Genomic DNA, 16,337 nt, shown 5'->3' on the forward strand with positions numbered 1-16,337 from the left:
CATGAATAAGATATTGTAAGATCTGTAGAACTAATGATATAATTGGTATTGATAATTCAAGATACAAACTTAATTCTTCATGATTCAAGGCTAAAAATTGATAAGGAAAGAGATCAAAAAAAGTCCTAAGCACCATGAATTCAACACCGGCCATTGTTGGATATAATGATAACAAATTCCCAACCGGATTAAAATAACAAGTAACATTGCCATTGGTGTCCCAACTCTCTCTTAATTCATCCCAGAAAAGTGCAGCACAAAACATGTATCCATATATCAGGACAGCAAAAAACATCATCCAGGCAATAAATGATTTTGTAGCAGATGTCAGAAGGGTGAAATTTGCAGCTGGTAGGCTTTTGCAGTAAGCATATATTACAGCTAGTTAAAATAAGATATACAAATTTCTAGGACAACTATTAAAAGTGCTCAATTTAATTTTCAACAAAACCTAAGCAAAAATACATTGTAAAATATTCAGTAGTAAATCATATCATTTTAAAAAACAGATATTTTTAGTTTTCTACCCTACTAAAATTTTAAAGGAGCTAAAAAATATTTATTTTGTATATTCTTAACCTGAAGCAGTTATACTAGGTAGGATCATTATTGAATAAGCCACCAATCTCACTTGATAAGGCACTATAGGCATATTTATCAATCCTATCATTACAAGCAAACATATCACTAGTTTTGACTTCATCTCTCCAAAAGAATACCATCTACTGGAATGGAATGCATTTCTCTTATATTCAAGATAATTTTATAATTGGATAATTATCTATTTTACAGAATATATATTATACTAATACTAAAATATTTAAAATATTTATTACATGAGATCAAATTGACAATATGTTTACAAATAAAATATTTTATTAATTATTACTATTGTTGTATATTGTAAATCATGATGATTATGGTCGGGTTCATAAAAGGTATGATCCATGTGATCCAGATTCCAAGAAGGCATGTAAGCTATCCACTGTTACAAGGAAAGCTTGCCTGTAAAGCTGGTTCCGGAATAGAGTAATTAATATTAATAGTAAAATGGTGATGTTGTTATCAGGAGTGGTGGCTCGGTGGTGGTCCAAGCAGGACAAGGTGGGTTGGTTCAGGTATAGAAGTATTAAACTATAGTAGTCACGTATGATGTTAATATTAATATTTGTTGGTAAAAAAATTAGTATGGTGTTCTCTATCTTTAAAGTACAAAAATTTATATCGAATTTAACAGGTAATCCTTTATTTTTTTCAAGTTTAGGATTCTATTAGTTTCAAGATTTTTAAAATCATTAGGTAAATCATTATAAACACGAGGAAAATTAAACAAAGGGTGTTTAAAAAATAAAATGCATCGAACATTGGGGATGCAGAGCATAAGTTCCACGTTGACTGTTTTGAATCCATGTGCCAGAAAAAGAAATTGGGAGTCTTTCTAATTTGAAATCAAGCATAAATTTGAATATATTATAATTGATAAGTTCAGCTAGAGGAAGAATTTTATTTTCTTTAAACAAGGGTGGAGTGTGTTCATTGTATGAAGCTCCACTAATAATGCGTATGGCTTTTTTATGAACAATTTTTATTGGTTTTAAATATTTTTCAGGTGCCATACCTAGAATATTACAGCAATATTCAAGGTGTGATTGGACGTGAGCATTAAAAACTAATTTCATGCAATCTTTGTTCAAAATGTTTTTAACTAAATTAAGACTATACAAGGATCTAGAAATTTTTCCATGAATATGTTTACAATGTTCTGATAAATTCAAGTTGCTATCAAGATAGACACCTAACATTCTAATTGATTTAGTATCTTTATTAGGTACCATTTGTACACGAGAAATTTTAGTTATGTTAGATTCTCCTGGTGCATTATTATTTATAAACAAAGGTAGATAAATATTGCTATCATGAACAGGAAGATCAGAAAGAATATTTCTGTTTGAACTAAAGATCATAAAATAAGATTTGTTAGGGTGTATAGAAAGCTTATTTGCTTTATACTAATTAGAGAGATTATCTAAGTCTTTGTTTGCTTTAATCATAAGATCCTTTAAATTTTTTGCTGCAGTGATGGTAGAAATATCATCTGCAAACAAATCTGCAAATGCATCTGTACAATTGTGTACATCATTAACAAATATAATAAACATTAATACCCCCAATACACTTCCCTGAAAAGTAGAAATATCTATATTACAAGTATTTTCAGAAAATTCATCCCCAATTTTTACTTTTTGTGTACGGTTTGAAAAAAAACTTTTAAACCAAGAAAGTGCAATGCCACGCACACCTGCATTTTCCAGTTTTTTGAATAAAATAGGATGCGATATACAATCAAAACATTTTTCTACATCCATGAAGAGCCCTAAAGCTATATTTCCTTTGTTTAAATTATCAGAAATGTGATTAATAAAATCAATGACTGCATGATTTGTTGATCTATGTTTTAAAAATCCATATTGATGGGAGTAGAAAAAATTATTTTTATCAAGAAAATTTGTTAATCTGTCATTTACAATTTTCTCAAAGACTTTTGAAATATTATCTGTTATTGTTACACCACGGTGACATGACATATCTTTCATATCACCAGACTTAAAAATTGGTATAATTTTAGACATTTTGAATATTTCTAGATAAATACCAGTTTGAGCTGAAAGTGTAAATATATGACTCAATGCAGCAGCTATAGGACAAGCAATGAATTGTAATAATTCGGTAGAAATTTCATTCATATCTTAAGACTTTTTCTTTTTTAACATAAAAATGTAATATATGACATCAAGCCTAGTTATAGGTCCAAGAAAAAATGATTTTTTTTTATAGGAGGGGGGAGGTAATCAGAAAAATGAGTTGAAGACTCTGGTATTTTTTCAGCGACTTTTTTACCTACATTAGAAAAGTGTAAATTAAAGTGATTTGCCATTTCTTTGTTTTCTGTGATTAACTGATCATCTACTAAAATTGGTCCTATAGAGTTCTGGTTGGAAACATTATTCATGTTTTCATTTATTATTTTCCAGATTTTTTTAGAGTCTCCACTTGCTGCCGAAATTTCGCTATTAAAAAGAAGTTGTTTTGATTTCCTAATCAGAGATATATAAACATTTCTATATTTTTTATACTTATTTTTATTCTCCTCAGTAGGGCGGAGTTTAGCTTTGTTAGCAAGCTTAATCTCTCCTTCTACTTTTTAACAATCCCAGTGTCATAAATTTATTGATTGGTTTGTATCTACTGTTGACTTTTTCAATTTTTAATGGAAAGCAAATATTGAAAATTTCGCTAAAAGTGTGATGAAAATTATTTGCTGCAATATTGGGATCATTAGATTGAAGTACATTATTCCATGTTTGTTCTTGCAATTTTGCTTTGAACACTTCTTTATTTGCCAATGAAAAGTCTCTATAATGACGAGGAATATTTTTTTTCTTAGGACCTTTTTTGAGATTGATGTCAATGAAAGGATGAAAATGATCTGAAATACTATCAATAAAAATTCCAGAGCTTGTTATATCATTACAATTATCTGAGGTAAAAATATGATCAATTAATGTGTGGGATTCACCACTAATACGAGTAGCTTTACTAATAATTTGATGAAATCCAAAAGATGAAAGTAAATCTGTAAATAAAGTAGAGTTTTCATCATTATTATATTTTAAAAGATCAATGTTGCTATCAGTAAAAAAATAAATGGGAATTGAATACTTGGAAAGGGTTTCCAAGTGTTCATACAAATAATTAAAAAATTGGTCAAGTTGCTCTTTATTGGTCAAAGTAGAATGGGTGTTAGGCCTATATAAGCTGATAGCAATAAATTTTTTTACTTTAGGTATATCTATCTTGACAGCGCATGATTCATAAATATTTTCAATAAATTTAGATTCTTTCTTTAACTTTTCTGAATGAAAATTTTTATTTACATAGATTCCAGCCCCGCCCCCCTGGCCTATCTTTCTTGATTCATGGAAAAAGTTAAATCCTTTTGTGTGTGCGAATGGGGCGTTTGTCCATATTTAGGTATGGAGACCGCTCTTCTATGAGTACTACTAAAACCTAATTTTAATGCAATACACATAGACATTCTCATCGTCGGTTCGTTTGTTTAGAATGCTTAACCCTCTATTCCCACAAGTATAATACGAATTTGGTTGAGCTGGTGGAAGCTCAACAAAAGACCCACGCGAAGTATTATGTTGCTTTAACCTAAGAATAAATGGTTGGTTTTGATATTCGATCAGAATTATATAAGTATATTAAGTATTAAGGAAGGAAAATGTTTTTATAAAGTGTATTTATATCACAAGTGCATAAGTTAAGTATGAAAATATTTACAGGATAAGTGTTAAAATTATAAGTAGAGTAGGACAGAAATGTGCCCTAAGTCCCAAGCAGTGAATTGTGCTAAGTGTTAGAGTTCTAACATAAGGCCTGAGCTCAATTCATGCTAAGTACTAAGGGGCCTAAATTTAAACTACAATGCATGCCAAACAACTAAGTCATTACCTTTTAAAGCCAGAAAGAGAAGTTGATGGTAGGAGAGTTAGTAAATAACTGAATAAATTCAAGAGGTACATGCTATAACATTAGCTCTGGACCAGGATTTTAGTGTTTGTCTGTGCAATTAAATATCTGTGTGTTAATATGTGACGTAAATCAGGCATGGTTGTAGGCATACATATTTGAACTGGTTGGTTATATGATTACATTAACTATAAACATAATATCTTTAATAAACATATACTATTAGCAAATCACATACAGATTACCATGAATAGGCTAGCGTTACCCATATATGGTGTCATATAGGTAAAGATAGGCCTATGAATACATAAATTGATACAAATAATGCCTTGGGCCTAGCTAAAGTAATTGTGTCTTGCCCCTGAGTGCTACTAGTTAATTGCAGGGCACGTGTCAATCAAAGGTTCATAATATGATCTATAAAGTGTTGACTTTATATCAAGCATAGATAGATAGTTGTGGATGCGAAGCATTTCTGTAAAAGTCTCATATGTACGTTCAAAGAATTTGAAAATTGAGGATCGCATCTCCAATGGGGGTAAGTTGTTAAAAAAGAAAAAAGAGAAAAAGAAAAAGTTTAGTAGTCCCAGTATATAGGCATATATAATAAACTATAAATGTATTCCAAGCTAAGTTAAATACGCTTTCCATTAAGAAAGTATGCTTTGCGTATTTTCATAGCTGGGTATACAAGATGATAAACCTCCCAAATAGAATACATTCTTTTCTTGAGGGGTTTAGTTTTATCTAACATTGTCACATCAATAAATGTTTTTGCGTTGGTTGTTCTGGATAGTTCAGCTTCTTCTGATGATGAACTAGGTGGTGAAGTGCTCTCGTTCGAAGTGTAGGTTGAGGTTGGGGGTGAGGTAGATATGTAGCCAAGGGCGTCCACTTGTGCTACCTCGTTTCCATTCTCGTCCAAGGTGATTGAGTGATTTTCCAGGTCATAGTAGAGTTGGTTGAGGTCATTTGTAGAGAGGGATAGTGTGCTGCTGGAGCTAATGTCACTATCGGTCTCCACTCTACTATCTTCTGTGGTGTTCAGGGCTGTATTTAACAAGAAATTCCTGATGGTGATGGACAGGTTCTCTGAGAATCCATCGTACTCTGGTGTGGTGATAATGTTGTTGTTCTCGTCTATAGTGTCAAGGTGTTGACAGGAACACAACCGCAATCCGTCCAAGGTAGGGTGGTGGTAGGGCTCCAATACTCCATGATCATCTAGGTTATCTCCAGGCTGGTCCATGGTAGATCCTAAAAAGAGTTAGTGCGCGTGCTCCAACCGGTTCCTTGGGGTATCCTGGCTATGGTAATCTAAACAAAAGAAGTTTTAATAATCTTTTATTAATCCTTTTATCCCTGGGATATTCTAGAAATTCTTTTCGTTACAGATAGACCTATAATGGATTGGTTAGTTATCTCTATTTCTGTTAAATATAACTGTTTCCTGAATATAAACAATATTTTATATAAAAATGTATAAGTACAATTAGTATTTACATATCGTATTAATTTCTTTGGTTACATTACTCGTATGTATGTAAAAATATAAGATTTTACTAACAATAGTTGGTAACCCTTTGTTTGTATATTTTGTATATGTACATATGGTTTATACCATTGTTGGCATTAGCTGTATTTATGTTATTTTAATCATGAATAAATTTTAATCATTTTAAAGACTAATATCTTACATTACGTCGCTGTCAAGTGTACCTTTTAGACTTAATATCTACAAAATATATCGTTCGACGTCCGTAATTAAATTTTACGTAACAATAAGTTGTCAACCCTTTGTTTATGTTTGGGCGGTCAAAAGTGATAGGGGTTGGATTTGAGCGAGGTTATAAAAAGCTGGCGGCCCAGTAATTATGCTCATTTTATTAATAATTGTCTTTGCGAGCGGAGCTTGCGTTCGAGTGTTTAATTTTACCGCTAAATTCCAAGAGAATTTATATAAGAGTGATAAAATATAGTAACCCGTTTGTTTTATATGAATGTTTTTATGTTATAGATTGTTGATATGCCCATTATTGCATTCGTTAGCCGCTATTTAAGACTCAAGAATCTTATTTTCTTCGTCGATAAGGCCTTAATCACTGTATTTTTGATCGAAAGTGGGTTAGAAGCAATATGGGTACATCTTCAATATATGACAATTTTGTTTTATATAATATTTGTAGTTTTGATAGGACATATCTGAGTCATCAGGTAAATTGACGTACCTTGTTTTGTTTACGTTTTCCGTCTGCAAAAGTTAAATTCGTTCATCGTAAACAAAACTTATATTGACACAGATATGTTCCATCATTCTGTTCGTTTTAACTTTTGATTACAGCATCCCCTTTTATAATCAAAATTTATCGAGTCCTGATTCAAATCTTCTAGGACAGTTTTACTATAGGTTTTAAAATAAGATTTTCTTTTACTTAATTCAATTATAATGACGCTAATTGATAGGTTATTTACGTTACGAGTAACTCAACCATATTTATTTTAAAATGGTCGCTTACAAAAATTATATTTAGCTAGCTTTATCGAAAGTGCTTTTAAAACGTCATTGAAAATATTCAGATTTAGCTAGTACATAAGTTTTTAATTGTTTGATACATCATAATGAATATGTTTTTGATAGCTCAGCGATAGCTATTTTTAAGCGTTGAATCATGTAAAATTAATTACATATTCTTTAACTTAATTGAATCTAATAAAACAAAGTTTTGATGTTTGAATAGCTTAACGATAGCTATTTTTAAGCGTTGAATCATGTAAGATTACTTACATATTCTTTAATTTAAAGAATTTTACTTTTAGATGATAAATCAAAGTTTTAATGGTTAGGAGGCTCAACCATAGTTGCTTAGAATACAAAAAAAAATATTCGTGTGTACAGTCTTTTTCATAAAATTAACTTTGCTATATTGCCTTTCAGAATCATTAGTCCTCTATTTTAAATTTACATTCGCTCATAATGTATATACCTGACAGCCTGGACGCGCATCAGAATATTAAGGAAAGATTCGAGGAATCAATGAGAGCGGCTGCGGCCACTCTTGCCAATTCCTCGTTTCTTGAAACATCCTTAGACGACTCGAGTTCAGTGTACAGCGACCAGTCTGGGATGCCAAGCCTTGCTGATGTCGATGACTATGGGAGTACAAGTACTTTTGATACTGTAGAGTCCGAAAGGGATCAAGGGGAGATGTTTGGCAACGAGCATCTCTCACTGATGCTTAGTAGAACGATACAAATCATCTGGTCTCTCCTCAATTCGGTGATGCAGAACTCCTGCGGTGACATTGGTGACGATGTTGCCGGAGGTGATTCTGGGTCTGCCGAGTCGAGGAGAGACCAGAAGACGAGTCTGGACACATTCAACATGGATGGCTTAATTAACATGTTGTTGGGTTTAGGCTTGTTTTCATGTGCTCTCATAGTGGTCTTCTTCGGTGCTGTAGGGCTTGAGACTCTAACAAGATTAGATAACACCTCAGACAGGTCGCTGGCTCGCTGGATAAGAGATGTATGTACGCGCCTCCGAAACATAGGCGTCAGGACCATTGAGCTTCTTCACTGCGGTAACAGGACCAACAGGACTAGATCAGGGGTTATGTCGCCAACTGTGGAGCCGTCGGACACCATGTATGAAGCCGCGTCCTCTGTGATGGATGATATTCTGTCAGATACACAGGTGAGTTTTCTTCTGTTGTATATTTCTTTTCTGTTTTGTATAATTTTTTTTTCTAGCCACCCGTTTTGTCTAATAAAGCATCATGTTGTTGCAGGGTTGTTCTGTCCTATTCTCACTTCCTCAACATTGACTTTCGGCTCTTCCATATATATCGCTCACCGTTTTATCGTCGTTTTATGTCGCCAGAGAAATCCGCTCGGTTACCGCAATTAAATTGAGATACCAGTTAACATTTACTAAAATCTTAAGTAGCAACCTAATATTATTTCCCTCTGGGAAGGTTAAGAGTTTGCTCGTGCCGCACGTTTCTCATTGGGGGTTTAAATGTTAGATCAAGACTTAATGTTTTCTTTTGTTTTAGGCTCCCTCTGCTAGTCCATCGACTCCAGCCGAAGTGAGATCCAGAGTTGGGCTGTTTGCCGTACACCGTCTGTCTGCCACTGAGGATCGAGTTACTGGAAGTAATGTGCCTGCGGGATTGGACACCTCGTCAGGAAGTCCTGGCTTCCGTCCGTTGATCTTTGATCAAACAGAGCGTCTACATGTAAGTATCCATGCTTTAGTTTTCTATTAATTTTCAGAAAGAGGCCGTACATTTGTACACGTATCTAGAGGTATTTGCAACTAAAATTCTTTTATTGGTAGAATATTAATCTTAAAATGTATGGTTGCATAAGCATTTTTGAACCGATCTAAGATTTTAATTCTGGTATAAAGTGGGTTGAATTGCTACCTAATCATATAGCTTTACAGGATTTTAGGCATTCTCATTTCCTGATTTTCCTAGATTCTTTGTTGGCGTTGCGATTAAACTAATAAGATCTATTATATTTTAGGCGACCAACTCCATCCCCCTGACGCAGTTTTACACCAATATGGGGAGGTGTAATCGGATCAGTTCTGAGAGGACAGCTGAGGGATCCAGCGACAGCTCTTCCTTGAGCTCTATTATGTGCCTTAGTCGCATTGAATCTCCATCTGCAGCTGATTTGTCTGTGGTAAGTTTGATAAGTTCTTATAATATTTCTCCGTTGCAAAAATTACGTAACTTAGACTAGGCTGTTTAGCTCAGATAGCTATGCGTTTAGACAATAACTTTACTTTAACTATGGTGTAACTCCTTCCTAATAGTTAATATCAAGATTCTGGATAAAGTATTAGTGATGTATAAAAGATTGACTCACAAACATATATGGATAAGCGTTGATACATTCTCTTGTGAACATTTATTAAAATGATTGTCTAATAATGTCCCTTTTCTTAATTTTAGGATGCGGCCAGTTTAGTCCCACTGGTTGACGATATCGAGGACGCCGATCTCCCGCCCATTAGATTTAATGCGGTGACTGATGAGATCGAGTACCCCACACCACTGCGGGTTCTCAGTTTAGAACGTCTGCGCCGCTCCATGCGTACTCCAACTCCTGCCATCTTAGAAGAGATAACATCAGCGGAGAGTAGCTTCAATTCAGCTACGCGTTCCTCAGATAATAACAGAACAGAGGATTCCGGCGTTGAGGGAGTCCCTCGACGTCGGGGTCCCACGTTCCCTAAACGTACGCCGTAAAGTGGCGCTGTTAGCTTGGTTGAACTATGACATACAAATTTTAAGACAATGACCAGTTTTAGACAACATGTGACTAAATTTACAGATTTTCTAATTTTTTATGTAACTAGTCAAAATAGTAATCACTATGAAGTAAAGACTTTTGTTATTAGACATTATGACTTTTTATACTGTACAAAACCAAACATTAATTTACACTTCTGCCATTATGTTATGTATATACATGTTTAGTCTGTAAGGATATTTAGTATGTAAGGAAATGATTATAAGGTTGTATTTTCTTTATGCCCATAATTTAAAACTTCATTCAATTCTTAATTACTTTCTTCGTAAGCGAACTAATCCTTTTCTTTTCTCAATAGTATATTAACAACTGTAATTACAGCCTTATGTCGCAGTTTATTCATTCTTGTTAGCTTGTAAGGGTCATGTATATATAGATATTTAATCGAACTCGCACCTCAGTACCTTTTCTCTAAATTTCATTTATATCCATCCCTGTGCATTAATCGTGAATTTTAATTGTGCTGTGATATAGAGAGGACTTGTAAATAGCATATATATTTTTTTTTTTTTTGTAACCAATATCTAAGTAGACCGAAAGACTGACGTTAGACAAAGTTATTTACATACGCTTATTCAAGTATTTTTAAGAAAACTCATGTAAAGACTGTTTGTGATTCAAGTAATTAAAGTAATATCATTGATTGGATGATCTCATTAAGGAAGCTTTATTTAATTAGTAAGGCTTAGAATAAATAGCGTTTCCCTTTTAAATTTCAATACAATAGTCATAAAGTTTAAAGTCTCAAGGTAAAATGTTCTTATGTCCCTTTAGATTTAAAACTAAGTCTTATTTCCAACAAGTAGAGTTAAATGTTTGGCTCCCGTTGGCTTGTCATTAGGCTATGTGCTTTTTATATGTACAAATTCAACATTTAGCGTTCAATTAATCGTATTAGCAATCTCGAAGTTTTATTATGTGCCATTATACAGCTTATGTCCAAATTATATTAACTAAGATGTTAAATTGTCAGAAAACTTCTTACTATCATAATGTTTTTCAACTACTGTAAAAATAAAAGTTTATGTTCTGTTTTCAAAATTGATTTAATTTTAAGTTTTCACCAAAGAAAAATATTTGTCAAAAAAAATTTTATACCTTTTCTAAAGATTATTTACTTTTGTTAAAATAAATATAGCGATTTTAAGTAGCATATACACTGTTATTTACTGATTTAGTATTTGTTGTGTACAACTCCCGTTTACGTAGCTACTCTATAAGTATTATTGTCTGTTCCTTAATTTAGTTAGATACATAATTAAAGTTTATTTTTACAAGGTGCTTAGTCTAGCTTACATTCACTTGGTTTATGATAACTTTTATAAATAACAAAATTTCTTGCTATGTTCTTTTTGATATCTCAACTATGATTTATGCGATTAATTTCCTATCGTTTTCAGTAATTACATAGAGATATATGAGAATATAAGTATTTTACATCAATACACATATGTACAAGAGGTTTTATCATATGCAAAACTTTTATATCGTTAGGATACGTCCGTACGTCATTGTTAGAAATCAGATTATAAGAATCAGTTTTAATCTAGTTTACTCTTCGTGGATAGTGGGGAGAGTACAATGTCCAGAAATGAGGAGGACTGTGTCTCTCAGATTCTCTATTTGGCGTGCTACTGCCCGTAATTCGTCTGTTATAGTCTGTCGGCTTCTATACTCTTGCTGTCTATACCGTATAACCAAACGGTTGTATGCGTCTCTATAAGTGTTTCTAAGTATACGACAATGCAAGTATCGTACAATACGACTAGGTTGGCTGATTCCACAACTAATTTTAAACGATAACATTTCTTTAATCATCGTAAGCAAGTTATAACAATATTCTACTAGGTTCGCGAAGGTCTCATGTAGAATTCGTTGTGATCTAGGCATAGGCTTTCGGAATCTAGTTTGCATTTTATAGCTTTTGTAAAATATTCTGTTAAGACTTACGTGTTATGTGATAACTGTAGTACTTCACAAGGTTGGTGATTTCCTCACTTGTGGATATGTTATAGTAAACTGACTCAATTTCAGGATAAAATTTAAGTTATCGTTATTGTTTACTACTACTACTAAAATTCTGAGTGGGCGTTTCCTGTCCGAAGTTATAATTAAAGTTTTTGACATATTTTTTGTATGTAGAGTGGTTATAGTTTCTAATAACTAATCAACTCATCACAATTCAAGGCGTATATATATAGGTTGCCTATTAGTACTGTTATGTTTGTACACTTTGTATAATTTGTATTAAATGTTTTAAATAGTTTTTGTGTATATGTCAGGGTGCATATTTAACATTTGTAACATTCGTATTTTTGTACAATCTGTATCAATCGTTTGACTCTGTTTGCCTATACAGAATCAAAACTCTCTATATGCAAATTTTTTTTTATGTAAGTGTTTTTGAAGGGATCGACTCTTTAGTCGACGTATATTGCATATAGTTGGTCTCCCCTGCTGAAGAGAAAAGATGTATATTTTACCACTGGATATATAACCTTGAGTGGGAAAATTTACATGAATATGATAACTTAGTTATCAGATTAGAATAACATATTATCATATTGTTCACAAGTTTACAGGGTAAATGGAAATGTAAATTATGGTTGTGAACTTGTGCCATTCCGAAATCTGACATGTCTATCATTTATTTTCCTAAGTCGTCGACCTCCGGTAATAAATACGGAATCGAGTGTCATGTCCTCATCGGCACTTGAGTCCTCTATGTCCGAATCAGAGTCTAATGGTTTCTTATTTTGTGACGCTTCTTTTCGTGTTTCTAAGGGTGAGTGTGCGCGTATTCCTGGTTGTGGATCCTTTGAATTAACCGGGAATATAAGCGGAAGTGTGTCATTTTTAACTAATGTGGCTATCTCTTGATTTGTGAGTTTATTATAAGGCTTTGTAATAATTTCCCTTATTTCCTCTGGGAGGGTGTCAAAATGTTCGTCCATAGGCTTGAACTTTTTGATTTCGTTGAAAGAGTATTTAAATATTTCAGTTCTTTTGTCTGAAATTCTTTCAAGCTTGCAACTGTTAGGGCTTACATCCAAAACTCTATAGGGTGAAATATGATAGATAGGAGTAAGGTTGGGGTTAACACCAGGTGTAATAGTGTGATTTCTAACCAAGACAAGATCTCCTATATCAAATTGTTTGTGTATGCGGGTTTTGTTAATATACTTTAGTCTTGCCTCCCTTCCCTTTTCAATAGCTTTTGCTGAAATGTCCAAGTTTTCTTGTATACCGTCCGAGAGGTCTTGCACATAGGCTTCTGTGCGAGCTATATCAGGGTGATATTCATCCGGTTTTATTGCTCCAAAGAACAATTTAGACAGGGAGCTACGTGTCCCGAATAATAATTCCATGGGTGAAAATCCAGTTTTTGGTATTTTAGTGCAATTATATTGTCGGACTATTAACGGTAGTAGATATACCCATGAGGTTTTTGAGTCTTGCGCCAAAATTTTAATGATTGGCCATTTTATTACTTTGTTGCTAGCTTCCACCAATCCTTTAGAGGGTGAAAAGTACGCAGTAGAATACAAAACTCGGATGCCAATAGAAGCAAAGAATATCAAATTTTGCTTTTCTAAAAATGATTTTGCATTGTCGCACAATATTTGTCTGGGGGAGAAATTAGGATAGAAATAAAACATGAATTTGTTTATAAATTCACGGGATGTGAGTGATTTCATGGGATATGCAAGAATCATTCCTGTTAGTTGGCAGACTATAGTGAGGATATGATTATAACTACGATATGGGGGCAAGGATTGTATATAGTCAATACTTACACATTCAAAAGGTCTTGAAATTGTACTATAAGTTCCTACTTGTTCTAATTTTGTAGATGAATTTTGAAGTTGACAATTTAAACAAGATCTAGTGTAATTTCTAACATATTTCTTAAGGTTAGGGTGGAAGAAATTTTGCATATTCAAAAGCATTTTAATTTCTCCACTATGTACTAACAAAAGATGAGTATAGCATACTAGTACTGGTAATAGTTTGGTTGGGAGATAAACCTTTAAATCTCCTTTTATTTTTGTAAACAGAATCGTGTCTTTAAGTTCGTAGTTCTGTCTTTTATAAGTGTAGGTGTTTGATTTAGAGGTTAGACAACGTGTGTAAATGTTAGAGTATTCATCTTTTTGGTTTGCAATTATATTTTCTATGCTAATCCTTTCTTTTAGGATTTCCAAAGGTCTTAGTACTTTGCCTATAACTCTATGTTCTGCGGCAAGTGAATTTATGGTGATTTTGGGTTTTTGTTGCTTTGGCTGTGGGGGTTGTTCATCATAACCCAAATAGTCGGGGTTATCCATAATGAACTGTGTCCATTCTTCAATAGTCCAAACTTTATATTGGGGTAAGTTATCTTCAAACCCAGATTTAACAAATTTAGGTAGGGCTACCTTTTTAATGCTTGGTAAAGTAGCCTTATATGCCCTTGTTAAGAAATCTGCCAAATTGTCTTCTCCTCTTAAGAAAGACATTGTTAGCTTCGGTATTAGAGTTAACAGAGTGGTGTTCCACCTCTTTAGTTTATTAACGGCTGTTAATGCTTTAGGATTGAAGAGATAATAAGCACACTTTGCGTCTGTTAACAAAGTACATTCACAGCTTGGACCTATTAGAGTTCTAAACGAGTTTGCTGCATAAATAATTCCTAGGATTTCAATGTCTATGATATGTAATCTTGACTCAGCAACGGTAATTTTCTTTGAGGTGTATGCGATAATTTCAAACATAGACGCTAAAGATTTTAAATTAAAGCTATTGGTTGATGAAACCATTGCGGGTCTTACTATGTGTTGCTCTTTGTGTCCATATAGTAAAAATACAAAAGGGGGTTTTGTTTTGTCTGAACAGTGTTGAGTGACAGGTTTGGCACCCTCTATATTTGTGATAACTATCACAGGACGGTACATAGCTACACTAAGAGCTTCAAATATGAGTTGTTGCGGATCTAGATATACATATCCATGCTCTAGTTTGCGAATAAATTCTAAGAATTTATCCCTATTATTATTAAATACAAATTGAATATACTTTTGTCTCAACATCGTAGAACGTATAATTTTTGATGCTCTTTGCAGGATGGTGGTCAAAGGTGTTTGAACTTTATTTAGTTCTAGAAGCAATTGTAAAGATATCCCGAGACTATTGTGTACAGTGTCTTCAGGATAGCCCAAAGTTTTACTAGCCAAATATTCAAACTCGGGTGGTCCATCTTCAGACATACGCTTAGCATAATCCTTAATGTTTTCACCTTCGTTCTGCAAAGGTAGGGGTAAAATTGGTAACCTATTATCATAAATAACATGGTGTACAGGATCATCGAAGTTTAGCCCAGGGGGTAGGGTTTTAGCCTGTAATTCTGGTGTCACTATTTGCGCTAAGACTGCCGAATATGAGCCAGTTGAGGTGCCGGCTGCGTCTGATAAGATAATCTTAGGTGCCGATAAGTTAACTAATTTGCTAAAAATTGGTCCTGAAGCTAAAGCTTTCTTAATGTCTTCGAATGCTTGTCTTTGTTCTGGAGTTGGGACAAAAGTTTTACCTATTCTAGTAGATGTAAGTGAAGTTAGAATATGTGTAGGAGCCATAATATCAAATCTTAAATGTTTATGCATACTTTGTAGTACTCCCATAAAAGATCTCATTATAGTAATATCAGTAGGCATGGGAATATTTAGAAGTTTTTGTACTCGCCTTTGATCTACACAGCAATAATTATGTGAAATGAAGAACCCAAAGAAATTTACCCTACTTTTAAAAAGTTGTGATTTCTTTAAACTAATCTTTCCTTTATGCGTGTGTATTCTCCCCATAACTTTCTTCAAAATCTTAAAATGTATATTCAATGATTCTGATCTAGTTTTAGCTAGTTCAGTTGAGACAATGAAATCATCGTAAATGTGTTGGACTTCTGGGATAGGTGAGTATACCATTTTGGCTAAATCACCGTCCATTACAACATTTCCATTATCATCATAAACCAATTCCCAGTGTAATATCTTTTCCATAAAGCGTGATAGACTTTCAGGTGAAGTCTTAATGCCGGTTGGTAAGGATGCGTGTCTAAAAGCTCCTAATGGGGTTGCAAACAATGTTAGGTCTCTGCAAGAAGATTCTAGCGTTATACTATGAAAGGCGTTAGCCATGTCACTACTACTATGCACAAATTTATCCCTTAGTGACTGAATCAAATTTTCTGCTGTGGGTAGCAGTGCAGGTTCAGACTGCAGACAAGGATTCAATTGTTGGAAATTTACAATTAAACGAGGACAGCTCCCCTGATCCGACTTTGGAATCAGATAAGCTGGGCTTGCATAGTTGTTATAGGAATCCCCATCCAAATTAGCTCTTTCAATGGTCCCGTTCTTTAACAAAAACTCTAAGATAGATTGCATTTGCATTTTCTCTACGGGTGATAAATAATATAATTTCTTATGCTGGGGTAAAGTTTG

Source organism: Acartia tonsa, chromosome 13 (assembly GCF_053477335.1).
Source record: "Acartia tonsa isolate MP-2025a chromosome 13, ASM5347733v1, whole genome shotgun sequence".
Taxonomy (NCBI): Eukaryota; Metazoa; Arthropoda; class Copepoda; order Calanoida; family Acartiidae; genus Acartia; species Acartia tonsa.